This window comes from Notolabrus celidotus, chromosome 18, assembly GCF_009762535.1.
Source record: "Notolabrus celidotus isolate fNotCel1 chromosome 18, fNotCel1.pri, whole genome shotgun sequence".
NCBI lineage: Eukaryota > Metazoa > Chordata > Actinopteri > Labriformes > Labridae > Notolabrus > Notolabrus celidotus.
In genome coordinates this window covers 24933779-24948100 of record NC_048289.1, presented here as the reverse complement: position 1 = coordinate 24948100, position 14322 = coordinate 24933779, and the positions used below count along the sequence as shown (strand labels likewise).

The 14322-nt window shown below is 39.9% G+C and overlaps 1 protein-coding gene across 1 annotated transcript in view; it reads left to right on the top strand.

The window, feature by feature from the left end:
* The window catches only part of ttyh2 (tweety family member 2), a 99245-nt gene that overhangs the window by 1364 nt on the left and 83559 nt on the right, over nucleotides 1-14322 (top strand). The gene's annotated exons all lie outside the window — the stretch shown is intronic.

Genomic DNA, 14322 nt, shown 5'->3' with positions numbered 1-14322 from the left:
ATGACCTGCATGTAACCACATGTCAGGCGCTATGAATGTTTTATTATTTTACTGTTTAATTTTTCAAGCTTACAGCTTAGCCTCTTGTTAGTGCAGGTACATCGTGTAGAGAGTAGGTGACATTTAAGTTCATTGGAGAGGTGTCTTAGCACAGAGTGGGGTTAAGAGACTTCCAGAGAGTGAGAGGAAGACAGGCCTCTTAAACATGAGTTTTTAAGTTAAGAAGCAACGACTATCACACAATAAGTTTATTGGAATCACAGCAACACTAATGGTCAAACGTGAAGGGATTATGACTTACAAAAGGATTAACTTAGAAGTTTTGATTTCAAAACAAATTCAGAGTAATAATGGAAATTAAGGGTAACCTGGAATATTAACACATAATACAGTGTGGATTACTGCTTTAAGACAATGAAATGGCATGCTCAATCGAAAGTACTCAAAAAGAAATTCAGTGCTGACCCAAAAGGACAACGAGTTGAAAAAATGTCAGCAATCGCAATAAGTTCAAAACTTTTATAGTAGAAATAGACAGCAGCTCAAAGAAACGAGTGCGTTTCAGCCCTAGGCTTCATCAGCATCTCACTACTGCTTTCCCCTTTTACTGTGTTTGCTGTCCAAAAATACAGAATAGAATAGAATAGAATAGAATAGAATAGAATAGAATAGAATATCTTTATTGTCATTGTCACAAGTTCAACAAAATTAAGTGCAGTCTTGTTTCAGTGCAAATAGATAATATAAAAAATAAGTGCTAAGAAAACACAGAAACCCACAAGACAGACAAACCCACACATACATCTACATTGGACATTCATTGCACAATTCCCTTAGGCAAGATATAGATATCACAGTACTGAATTTATGTTTTTGCAGCGTTCAGTGCTAAACATGGCATGCATGGCCAGCAGTGTAGAGATGAGGTGACACAAAGAAGTGTCTGTGTTAATTAGCTAAGAGACGTGCTAATCAATAAAAGACATCTTCAAGAATATGTAACTTAAACTATTAAATCACAGCCACAATGACTATGTCATGATAATGATTAATGGTAAAATACGACAGTAACTTAAATAATGTCAGTTATGTGGCAAAATTTAGCTGAATTAGGCTAATTAGCTTTATTGACTGATGTTAGCACCTGAAAGACATGCTAACTTAACTTGAGATAAATCACAGCTCAAAGGACAATTGAAGTGTAATGTTATTAAAGGTAATATATGTCTTGGGACTTGTCTCATGTCATTAAAGTGGCAGAAAGTCGGAGACGTTTGCTAACATTAGCTAGCCTTAACTGCAGAGAGACCCATGAAAAGAAACCCTGAAACAAGCATGACTTCTTACAGTCACAAGAGAAAGTTTACAGGAGATGGTTAAATGTTTGATTCAACAGTAGAGTGACATAAGGAATGTAATTTGAGCAGCAAAACAGAGCTAAAGTTAGCTTATTTGAGCTAACATTAGCAACTACTTTAAGCTAGTCATCCCAGATCAGGTAAGACTGTTGGACTGCTGAAGCAAATGTTTAATGTGTGAGAGTGTTTATTTGTCCCTGAACTCGTTACACTTAGTTAATAAAAAGTCTTGCTTGTGAATGTTCTCATGCATGAAATACAAACTCTTAATATTTATTTCTGCTACTTTTGGGCAGAAAGAACAAGATCACATTACTAGCCTATTATTAAGTTCAATATAGCTTATTCTAAAGAAGTTGACAGTATAATAAGCAGCATTAATTTTGTCATATATTAGGTGTTGCTTGATTAGCCACTGGGCATTATTGATATGATGTATGCATATCCGGTATCCTTAACTATGACCTCTTTTTAATCTTTTATACAACCTTAATTTAACCAAGTTTGTCACATTAACAACAGGCCGTCATGCCCTGGAAAGAATACCAAATAGTTTAAACAATAGACAAGCAGGCTCACAAAAGATTAAGAATACATTGAGTGTTCAAAATGATAAGGGGTTTGCACACAGACTCAATAGATTTCAACATAGATTTCAGGAACAGGGCTGCAAAGTTTTGAAGTTTAAGGTCAGTCGTTAAAATTTTCCATTCAGTGAGTTAAGAAAACCTGAAAGCTTTCATTCATGTTCAGTTCAGATCTGTTAGGGAAAAACAAATTGCAAAATGTCCTGAGAACAAAGGTTATGATTTCCATCCATCAAGATTAAGAGAGAGGATAAGTAGATGGGAATTTTTCCCAGAATGGCTTTATAAAACCATACCAACATCTGAGTCAGTGTGTACTAAAAAAAGGGCCAAGTCACGTTTGAATGGAATGAACGATACTGGATAAGAAAGCGGTTTGTAATAAATGTCACTGTGGTGTGATATATATACACCCAACAAATGAATCTGATGAGTAGAGGGATTTATGTAGAACACATCACCATGATCAGAAAAGGGCTGACATTTAGACTTCAATACATTCTGCTATACATGGAAAAGGGAACCAGGGCGTCTCTATTTTCTCTCCAGGGCATGTTGCTTTACAAGGTGCTGTTTTCTGTGTCTCCTGTTCTAAGCAGCCTTTAAGTTGACCCCAGTTGCTCCACGTCCAGTGTACTGTACACTAAGGCCATGAAGCATCATAATTCACCAAACTGTTGGCCTCAAGATGAGCTCAGATCCAAGTCTTAAAAAAATAAAGATCTGAACCACCATGACCTCACTTATTAGTTTGTTGACTTCCTTTTCTTTAAGCCTCAAGTTTGGACTCTGCCATGATGCTTTTTGAAAGCCAGAAGTGAGATAAGCAGGAGGTTAGGGAATGCCAGTCAATGTGCTTAACTAATTCATTAGCTAGCAAATAAGCTTGTTAAACAATGTGTTTCCAAAAGAATGAGGTTGTATTTGTGGACGCTATGATGCTTAGAGATCTGGGGAACTTAAATCTTAGCTTCCTGAACCACAATCTCCACTGGACTACCTGCTAATAAGGGCTAACACAAAAATGATTTGTCAGTGGATTCTCACTCACAGAACACCCATTAACTTCTTGGTAGGGTTGTCACAGTACTAGAATTTTGAACTGTGAAACAATGACAGTAAAAATCAAATGACATAAATACTTGTTTGATACAACAGCCCCAAAAAATGAACTCCTGGGCACCCAAAATAATGTTAATAGCAATGGAAGGCATATCCAGAGGTGGTATGTGTATCTGCAGAGAGTCTGTATTTCCTAATTTCTTTAAATTTTATGGACATTTTATGCTTTCAGTCATTGTAGCCCACATGTCAGGACTAACAGACAATACACATGGACCAGGTGGCATTGTCTTGTCTTCATTAGATGCTAAAGAACCCAGCAAACCTCAGTATTAGCCAACCTGGTAATAGGGAGAGTCAGGAGCTGTGGGCTGTGACAGAGAGTGGAGCAGAGAGACACACACACAATTCAAGTCAAGTCAAGTCAAGTCAACACAATGTGCTTCACAACTACAACACGTAAAAATTACAGAGAGAATCAAGTTAATAAAATGCAAAGTATACATGCATTTGATATGCATTCACACAAAATTTCAGAGCACGCATAATCTCCACATCACAGTACCCACACATGGAGATTGATGCTACAACACATGTCAGTCGGTAGAGTCAGGACCTGTGGGCTGTGACAGAGGGTGGAGCAGAGAGACACACACACACAGGTGGAAGAAACCCAGCTTCAGCAGCAAAGAGACAAAACCGTGCAACTTCCTGTACGTCTGTGCAGAGTGTGGACATGTTTACAAGTTCTTTAGAGGGTAGCTACGGTGAAACAATCAGACAATAACATTGATGTATCCATATCACCCTTTTGTTGCCTTTGCTGGTGCTCTCTCACTTATCAGTCAATTGACCACCGCTGTACACCCTGTCTCTCCTTTTTCACTTGTGGCAGCTTTGGGTTGAAAATAGAATAGATGTTTTTTTTCTGTGCTTTTTTAAAATTGAAGAACGTAAAAGATAAGGGATATTGTATCATTTTAAAGCAAGTAGTATTAAAAAGTATCAAACTTTTCGTCAACCTTTTTGGTCATTCGGGTTAAAATAAACCACATAGTAAGTCATATTATTTGCCTAATAATTTCATAAAAATGACCAAAAATGGCACAGATATGGATGGGAGGTTTATCCAAGATACTGAATTAGCTGAGGTAACACCTAGCAGAACTTTAGCTGCAGGACCAGGTCTTAAACTCTTCATAGCTTGGAGCCTCAATACAGCTCAGTTAGACCAAATTCAAACCCTCTAGAAGTTTTCCTGACCACAACATGTTTTGGTACTGGGCTGGCAACATGTTTTCTTCTTTTAAGTTGGCCACTTTATTATGCAGCCCAATGGGCGTCGACTCACTTTTGGAGGCAGACCCCCAGTGGCCACTGAAGGAACTGCACTGTCGGCACTCCATCTTTGCTTTTAACTTTTCAGCTCTGATGCTGCCCGGCTGTGATGCCACCCTTTTGATTCTACTTTCTCTTCAGCAACAGTACTTTTAGTTTGATCCATTTCTGCTCTATATGTCAGATGGGAGCACACTGGTTTTGTGATGTGCTGGTATCAGGGAAGAGATGGACAGAGGCGAAGTGAAGGAGATTTTTTTTTTCTTCTCATGCTGCCAGTTTTCATTCTGTGTAGAACAGTAGAAGCACAGAGTCATGGCCCCGGGTATGTGGGGGGGGGAGTGATGGTGGTGAGTCTCAGCAGGAGAGCAGCACTTCCTCCTGAGAAAACTGTCAACCACAGACAGACAGGCCCTCCAGTCAGGGGTGGGAAACCCCCATCATCCAGCCATCAACAGCTCTTGTTCTCTGCGACTTTTGTTTCTGTTTCTCGCTCTTTCTTGTCTCCAACACAACCACCGTCCTGCACTCCTTTACAGATATAGGTCAAGCCCTTCATGCTCCCACTTTGCAGAACAATTTCCTTTGAAGCACCGAAGCTAATGACACAATTTCAAGCCAATGCAAGGCTATCTAGGCCATTACATTCCCTGTCCTTTGTGGGCAAGAAGGCTTAATTCTGATCACCACCTCCTCTTCGCACTGCGTTAGTTGGAGTGTTAATATGCTGTAGAAGAGGATCTGAGTAAACAGGTGATATATTTCCCCAGGGTGTGCTTGTGTAGTTGTTAAGTTGTGAATTATTTAAGGGTGGTGTTAGTGATGCCCCTGAAGTGACTCATGTCAGCACTGTCAGTTTAATATGGCCAGCAGCCTGTCTAAGAAGCCAGTCGTAGTACTGTGGAGCAGTTAAAACTATCTTGGGAATTGTTGTAGTGTTTTGTTTCACAGAGTAGCATCAAGCTGTGAAGATAAAAACCTTTCATCCATCTCTGCATGTAGAGCCTGCGTCACTGTACACAGAACAATACAAGAAACAAACAACACGGCTGGTTTTAAATCCAGTCTAAAAATGATTTGTTAGTGTTTGTGTTCTGAAGGTGGGCGCTCAATTAACCACAGAGGTCTTCTTGTTACCAAAACAAACACTCTGTGGTTTAAACCTGTTAAAACCTCTTCTTTTTTTTGGACATGGTCTTCAGGTGAGGATGCGAGCTGAGCTGATGCAGTATCATCTTAAAGTGTTCCAGTTGGTTTTCAGGACAGGAATGATCACAGAGGTTTCCAGCTCACCAAAACAAACACATCTCTGCGTCAAACATGGTAATAACTCTGGAAAGCAGAGTGGATTATTCTGGCATGACTTCCCTTACTTCAAAGGTGCACAGAGAGAGAAAGGAAGTCTAGAAGGGTCAAAACTCCAGCGACATTTGTAGTATAAAGAACAACTTTATTCTTAGACCAACTCGTTTCGGCTTGTGGCCATCATGACTTGATGAAGGCCACAAGCCAGAACTCGTTGGTGTAACGGACAAATTCAACCGGATCTGTGCTGGTCCGTCTCCGATCCGTCACGGCACCGGAGTTGATAGGTTTCTATTCTCTTGGCTGCGTCTCTGATCCAGCAGGTTGGAGCCCTCCGGATCAGATACGCAAGACTGCTGAATGCCGGAGCACGACGCATCAATCTCAACAGTGCAAATCGAGCAGGACAGGAAGTCAGACACCAAAACCAAACGAAAACATCTGGTTAATTTTCAGTATAAAACACTCTGTGTTATCACCAGATCATATTTCCCTTAACTACAACAACAAACCGTCATGATGAGCAGAGCCAGGCCTGGAGTCAACAGGTCAGAGTTTTTTTCATAGGACGATAAAGAGAACATGGATGAGGAGAGGAGGAGGATATTCATCTATGCAGTAATTACCATTGGAAAACCTTGGGTCACATGGCTCCAGCTGTCCAGCGGTCCTGCTCCGTGCTGCGTTCTGAAAACGCAATCGTTGGGTTTTGACAGACGAGAGAGCATGGAGCCGGACTTCAGCGGATCGGAGGCGAATCAAAAGTGGATCTGGTGGAAGTCCGATGTAAGATTGTGGAGTTTTGACCCCCTTAAAAACTCTGAAAAGAAAGAGTTTCACGTTACAGATTGGAGTTTCTTAGATGCCCTTTGGCAAGTATTCTGGGACTAGTTAACTGATATATGAATGATGTGGTAAGAGGATAGAGTTTAAACAATAAGGCCATCACTTGAAACACTGGGAAGGAAGAGAGTAAGAAATCAGATGAACATGAGTCTGGAAGACGCTTTCCAAACTGAAGATGATTCAGACCCAACTTTTGAGATGCACTACTGATCTCAAAATCAGGCTGAATTTCTGCTTGATCGAATGTTTGTTGCGCCATGATAACCTGCTACCTACCAGTCGGATGAACTTCTGGCATGAACGGTTGTAAATCTTGGTCTGCCGATAGCGTGCTCTTGTACAGTGAAAGCAGGACCCGAAGCTGGTGTCCCAATTTTAGGCCATTTTTGCTGTTTTCACTTGTGCAACATGGTGGACTGCATCTGAAAGCACTAGGCGAACACGCCCTGTGATGTTGACAACTCAAATACACGCGCATATACACCTATCAGCCACAATATTACGACCACCTGTGCAGTCCAATGCAATATTAAACTACAGCTAATCTACTTTTATGTAGCTCCTACGCCCTACGTTGGGTTATTTGCCTTCATCTGTCATCTGTAGGAGTTTTCCAATTAAACTTTATTGCCAATTGTCAGTGCTCTGTCCTGATGGAACATGTACAGTACATTGTGCACTTGACAACTGTACCTCACAGTGTGAGCACTTCATTTGTAAGCTTTAGTTATATGTGGGGAACGATTCCCTGGTGCAGCCTGAGCTGACATTCCATCACATTTAAACAGTTGCACAGTTTATATCAGACCTCAGTGGTTAAACACGAGAGGCATGTCATCTCTATTAAAATCAAATACTGCTGACGACAAGATATAAATGGGGAATATTCAGATGACGTCCAAAAATCAAGCTTGCTAATCAGCTATTTAATTTTCATTTAGTCTGTTCTCTTGTGAAGGGATTGCTGAATCAATGTCAAGCTGGTTTTGCTGTGGGGGAAGTATTGAGCAGTGAAGCCGGGCCTCTAACAGCGTCTGTGTGCCGTCTGAGATGGGCTGTAATTGGTGTGTTGTAGTGTGGGCAATCCCGCTGAATACCTCTGTTGGCTGTTGGCCAGTGAATGTGATGGAATGTGAGAGGTTGTGATCTTTCCCTGTTCTTTGTGTGTGTCAGTGTGTGTGTGTGTATATGTGTGTGTGGGATTCTCACTGTCTGTTGGACACTTGTATTGTCAGTAATGGAATGTGAATCAGCTGAATCACATGACTTGAGTTATTTGCTCTGACACTAAGCAAGTTATTCTTCATCTTGATGGTCAAATATTTCACTAAATCTCATCCCGTGCTGCAACGATCTGCAGAGAGAGGGATTCTGTATGCGTGGGACAAACTACTCTGCGTTGACTGCTACAGTTCAATGTTCAGTGGGAAGCCGTCCATATTTAAAGAGGGGGTGTTATGCTCATTTTCAGGCTTTATATTGTCCCTGTTATAGCTTTGGAGTAGCTTTCCTTTTACGATACTGTCTTTGAAAACTCTAACTTCACTCACCTCTTTTTAGCGTGTACTCTGCGCTCTGTTTGATAGCAGCTTTAAGCACACGTGCTTGGTTTTCTCATGTTGTGTTTCTTTACAAAGTTATACCGCCATCTACTGGTCTGGCATGCATACTCCAGCGATCTCCGTCGTTTATACGTTGTCATGTGAAAGTAGATTCAGACTTCTCCGCTTTTAATATGGCCGTTCTTGGGATCTCTCTTTCCTGATTTCCTACTCTGCAAACTTTCGTCCAAGCCCTAATATAAACTTGGTAAAAAAAAACACTTCATAATCTAGAGGACAAAATCAGCCAAAGACCATATTGTCCACAGAGGACACAACTTTGGACGTAAAGAAGAAGTTCCTCACAGGGGCTTTAATTTATGATTAAACACCACAAGCTGTTCCCCATCCTTCACCTGTTCAGAGTCTACCTGTCACACGTTTGCATACATGGCTGGTCCTTGCTTGTGAACATGATAATGGTGTAAAACTCCAAGTCATACAAGGCAGATGGCTCTCAAACATGAGTCTGGTTCTGATTGAGGTTTCTTCCTGTTAAAGGAAGTTTGTCCTTGCTGCTGTAACTTGCTAAATGCTGCTAAGTGCTCTGCTCATGGTGGATTAAGATGACATCAGCCTGAGTCCTGTCTGTAAGATGGGACTGGATCTTATCCTGTCTTGATGTTGGGTCTCTGTCAGTAATGCAACATAAGGTACAGTCTAGACCTGCTCTGTTTGCATCTTGAGATAACGTTTGTTGATTGATTAAAAGCATCTTAATCTATCTGGTTCTGATCTTGTGTTGCTTTTCTGAGCTCTTGGTTTGAATCTGTCACCTCAGTATTGTGATGGCATGCTGTACAGATGCTGATCTCCTCAGTCCTCCTCCGTCAGGTCTATCTGCCGTTCAAAAACGTTTCTCTGCTCGTCTCTCTGTCCCGAGGCCTGGAGCGTGGAAGGAGGGCAAAACCTGAAAACTGAAGAAGCTCATCCAGAAATAGGACAAGGGCCTAGATTTGATGATATTATCTGTGTGTGCTCACGTGTTTGCGTGTGTGTGTTTATGAGCCAGATATCATGTGTAGGTCAGCAGGTCCTGGTCCATATGACTTCCTGTTTCCTGTTTTCCAACCTAAACAAGTATTGTTCCCAAATACTCCATCCATTGTATGCTTAGTTTTTCCTCACACTGTCTAAGCTGCCATGTTAAAACATTATGACTCAGGAAATGCTGCAATGCTCACCATAATGATTAAGTTCAATGTTACGATACAAATGTGGGAAAATGCACTTTACACTGACCTTCAGCGTGTGTTTGCTTTGTGGTGTTTATTCAGTGTGTGTCAGTCTGTCTGGTCTCAGGCCAGTTGGCTGTGTTATTAAAGCTCTTATCAGGAGCGATTACTGCCCCAAGGAACTGTCAAGTAAGGTGATACCTTTCTGAAATAATTACATGATCTACACTCAGAGTAATCCTTTGCCCTGTGTTAAACAAACAGTGTACAGTGTATTAAATGTCGCCATCATTGTGTTACACAAACTAGTTTTAAGGAATGTCTCATTGTGTGGGGTGAATGAAATGTCTGCTTGCTTGAGTGGAGATTTATATAACTCTTATCATTTAGATAAATAGCAATCAAGCAGTAGGTTAGCTTAGCTTAGCATTAAGATGGTAGAATACTTGTAAATAACTGCTTCTTTACTACTACTCTATTTGTAGTATATGTGTTGTCTGAGTAGTACTGACCAATCAGCAGGCTGTGAAGTGTGCAGGAAAACAGTCAGTGTGGAGAGCAAAAGCAGGAAATCCTCGGCTCGGGTGTTCTAATGAAGATTTATTAAAATTTGGGGTCCCTTTATTGAATATATCAAAAGTAATAAAAACTGCTACCTGATTAATTTAGGCATTGTTTGGACTGCACTGATGGTGGGTTGTTACGCCTTAGACTGAACATGTGGACCCTGAACCTGGATCTTTAATTTACCCTTGGCCTTTTAGACAGTGGAGTATCATCCATTATTTACTTTCATTATTTTGGTCTGACACTGATTTAATATCTCACCTTACTGTTAAATGGCAGTGCGGGCATGTATGAATGTATGTATGTATATTTTCTTTGTTTTGTCTGTTTGTTTTTTTGTTTTTGTGTTTTGTTTTGATAGCTTTCCATTGCAATGATGTGCGTGCCTATTTCTTTCCTTCCTTTTTATTATGGTTTGTCTCTGTTTTCTTGTCTTGTTATATAACAAAAAACTGAAAATAAAGTTCTTAAAAAAAAGATTTATACATCTCTATTAACAGATATCTGCATACAAGTGCAGCAAAGAATCCGATAGAGATCAATATTTGAACTTGAGTGACAAATCTGCTTGATGCTGTGTATTCAAAGCCAATCAGTATTAAGAATTCCTGACATCCTGGAATGCACCAGAAATAATTGATCTGACTTTCATTCAACAAACCAGCATTTAAAAGTTGTTTCTTCTCCCTTTAAAGCTAGCATTTGTACACCATAGTGCATGAAAATTGGGTTCTCTTTGGGGCTCATACCCCTGTTGTAAGCCAGAGTGAAACCTCTGTGTAGCTTACTATTTACAGTGAAACTGAGACTTCCCAGAATCAGATTGACCAGCACTACGCCCAGATGTAATAAACCAAGAAATGATGGCGTTTATGTCTGCAAAATAAACACTGCTTTAAGTCTTAGCTGGAAGCCATTTCTGTTAACGCTAACGCCTGGCTACCCTGCATCCGTTCCCAAAGGCGTATAGGCTTTAAACATCACACGATGACAGGCGATGGGTTCCCAGATTGCTGTGTGGAAAAATATTGTTTTTCTAAACCGCATGCCTTCTCTTTGTGTTTTTGACCATTACATCTTTCCTGTTATTGTCTCTGCTTGACAGTCACACAGAAATGGATGTAAACATTGTGGATTTATGATCAATGCACGCTCTGTCAAGCACATAAAGTAGCTTACCATGTATTGGTATGCTGCTGTAGAAGAAACATGTTCCTTGTTGTTTACTCTCAACACTGAATATGCAAGAAGAGATCTGTAACAGCTCTGAACATGGTTATTCAGGCAGCTACCAGACTCTCTGTAAATAACCACAGACATTGAAGGACATTTGTCTATCACTTAGCAAAGAAAAATAGTCCTGTACTTAATAGCAGCACCATTTGTCATCAACTCATCTCACTACTTCAATGTGCGGCTCAGACGAGTTTCTATTGAAGCCTTAATATTGCTATTACCTTGCCCTTGAATGAAACAAGATAAATGAACAGGCGGCAGACATATTATTCAATTACAGGAGCAAACACATGCTCTTAACACACTCGTTCGCTCCGTCTCAGTGGCTTCTTTTATAGAGATTCCCAGAAAACAATGTTCCAGCCCAGTGCGTCCACACAGCCTCCTCCTCCTATTCTCTCTTTTTTCTGTTGTCTTTGTTTTCTCCATTTCTGGTTCATCAGCATTTTCTTCACCTTCCCTGTCTGTGCACTGATGTAAGACCTTCCCATAGCGATATAAATGGATGTGCCTTTCTGTCAAAGAAGCTCAAGAGTGGATAACGGGGAGAATTAATGTGAAATTTTGAGGCTAAAACATTTTTTTTCACGCTTGCTGAAAGAGATAATGTCCTTCAAGTGGTGAACTTATGCACTGATTGTATCGCAACAATGATTCCTGCAGGGGCAGTTCTTATAATGTTGTTACTGTGATTTAATTTCTAAATCATTTATTGCATCGTAATAGTTAATATCGTGCTCTAAACTTCCAGCTTGAGTCTTTACAGCACTCCATCTGTAATTGATGTCATTACAAGCAGCTAGATTCAACTGATTTCCTGATGTTACAACTGCATGCATAACTCCTTTGTGTAAAGCCGTGTCAAGTTTCTGTAGTGGGAAATGGAGATTTATGCACACAAAGGGCTGAAAATCCATTATCTGTTCTGTGACCACGCTGATTGCATTGGAAATTGACCAACTCAGTTTCCCTCCTCCTGAAGAAAATCAATCTTAAAGCTGTTATTCTTGATTTCCACGCTCCTTGTCTGACCCCAGCGTCTCCCTGTTGGAGTGAAAGACTGTGTAACATTATTGTTAAAACAGAGATTCACCATAGCTCGGCCTCTGGCGCTGTCATGATGTCTCTCTTTTTAAAAGACGCTGAAAACCAGAATTCACATGTCATTTTTATTATATAGGCTCCTTATATAGGCTCCTTTTCCCTCCGTAGTAAGCATTTAAAAAGTATTGGACATTGACTTGTATCTAAATAGTAAAGATTATCCATTAAGTTTTATTGATTTTCCCAGTATCTGGTTAGAGATGGGTGGTGTCAGGGGAAGACTAGCCATCCGAATGTTCAGCAGAATAACAGAACGGTTGGTGGTCCAGAATGGCTGGAGGACACCTCACATGCATTACTGTTTTATTGATTTCTAATTGTAACATCATCATTCAAGAATGGTTGGACTGAAATATTACAGAGGACACTAGTTAGAGGGTGGGAGTGTCGGATGATTGATTATCGAAACAATACGATACGATATTGTTGGGGACTGTACCATACAGTGTGGTACAATACGAAACTGTATGGTACAATAAGATACGATACGAAACAATATTTTCGGGTACTGTACCATACGATACAATACAATTCTATATGATAAGATAAAATAGGATATTGAAGGGTACGATATAATATTGTTGGGTACTGTTAGATATGATACAATTCAATACGATACAATAAGATGTTGTACGATACAATACGATTCAATATTTTGGTGTACAACATGATACAATACAATATTGTTAGGTACTGTACCATACGATACAAAATGAAACTGTAGGGTACAATAATATACAATATGAAAAATAGTCTTGGGTACTGTATGATACGATACAATACAATTCTATACGATATGATAAAATACATTATTGTAGGGTATTATACAATACCATGCCATACGATTTGGTAGGGTACGATATTATATGATACGATACAATATTGTTGGGTACTGTAAGATATGGTACGATTCAATACGGTAAAATAAGATATTGTACGATATGATACGATTCAATACGATAGGAGACAATAAGATATTGTTGGGTACGATACAATGATACAAGGATTCAGTATTCTAGGGTACAACATGATACAATACAATATTGTTGGGTACTGTACGATGTGATACGATGCGATACAATATGATATTGTAGGGTATGATACAATACCACACAATACTATATTGTAGGGTACTGTATCATACAATATAATATAATACGATACAATACGATGTTTACGATACGAAACGATATGATACAATATTGTTGGGTACTGTATGATACGATACAATAGAATAAGATACAATAGGATTTTGTATGGTACGATACGATACTGTATAAACCCAGTGTGAGCATCACATGTGAGAAAATAATTCATCCAAGTCTGTGTTAAATCTGTGGTGAACTCTGAATTAGCTGTTTTAGAGTGTTTAGAGCAGGCTGTTTAAGAACATTTTTTTAGTTGCAGGTGTTCAACATGATGTAGCTTCATTATAAAGTTCCACCACTCACAGAGCAATCATTAAGTATTGCTTGGGCAGCTTGGAGAAGAGGGTGCTTCTAGGTTAACCGTGTATGCTAACTGCTAACTGCTAACTTTGTCAATGATCTTATCATCTATGACATTTTGGATGACATTTTGTCATTTTACCAACTTTTACCATTCAGTGACCAATTAGGAGAAATATGTTCATGTGGACGGGCTCCTTCTTCTTCCTGTGAATCTGACTCAGACGACTGTAACAAGGCTGATTTTCATGCGTGTCGCTGCCGTGTGTGGATCCAGATCAAAAACATGACCTGCAGAGTCTACACAGCCTTCAGAAAGGCTCTAAACAGCATCATTAGATGTGTTTGGTCTTTGTTTTGTGAGAGTGAGGAACTTCTATTTTCACTCAGAGTTTTTATTGAAGCTTAATGAGACTCTCAGCTTTGAAATCATATTTACATTTTTATTTTCCAAGCCATATTTCCAGAGGCTTTAATGAAGCCATCTACTTAGCCTTTGTTTGTGTCAGGCATACATATACAAAGAGGCCTTCGTGTTGTCCCCCCTGGCCCTCCAGAAGGTCATTAACCCCAATCTGTCTCTGTAGTGCCTGAAGCTAGTGATTAGCATCACCTGATTGGCTGGATGGTATGGCCAGGGTCTGCACTAATAAGGCGATATGTCCATCCCTCCTGATGATCTAACCACATTTCAA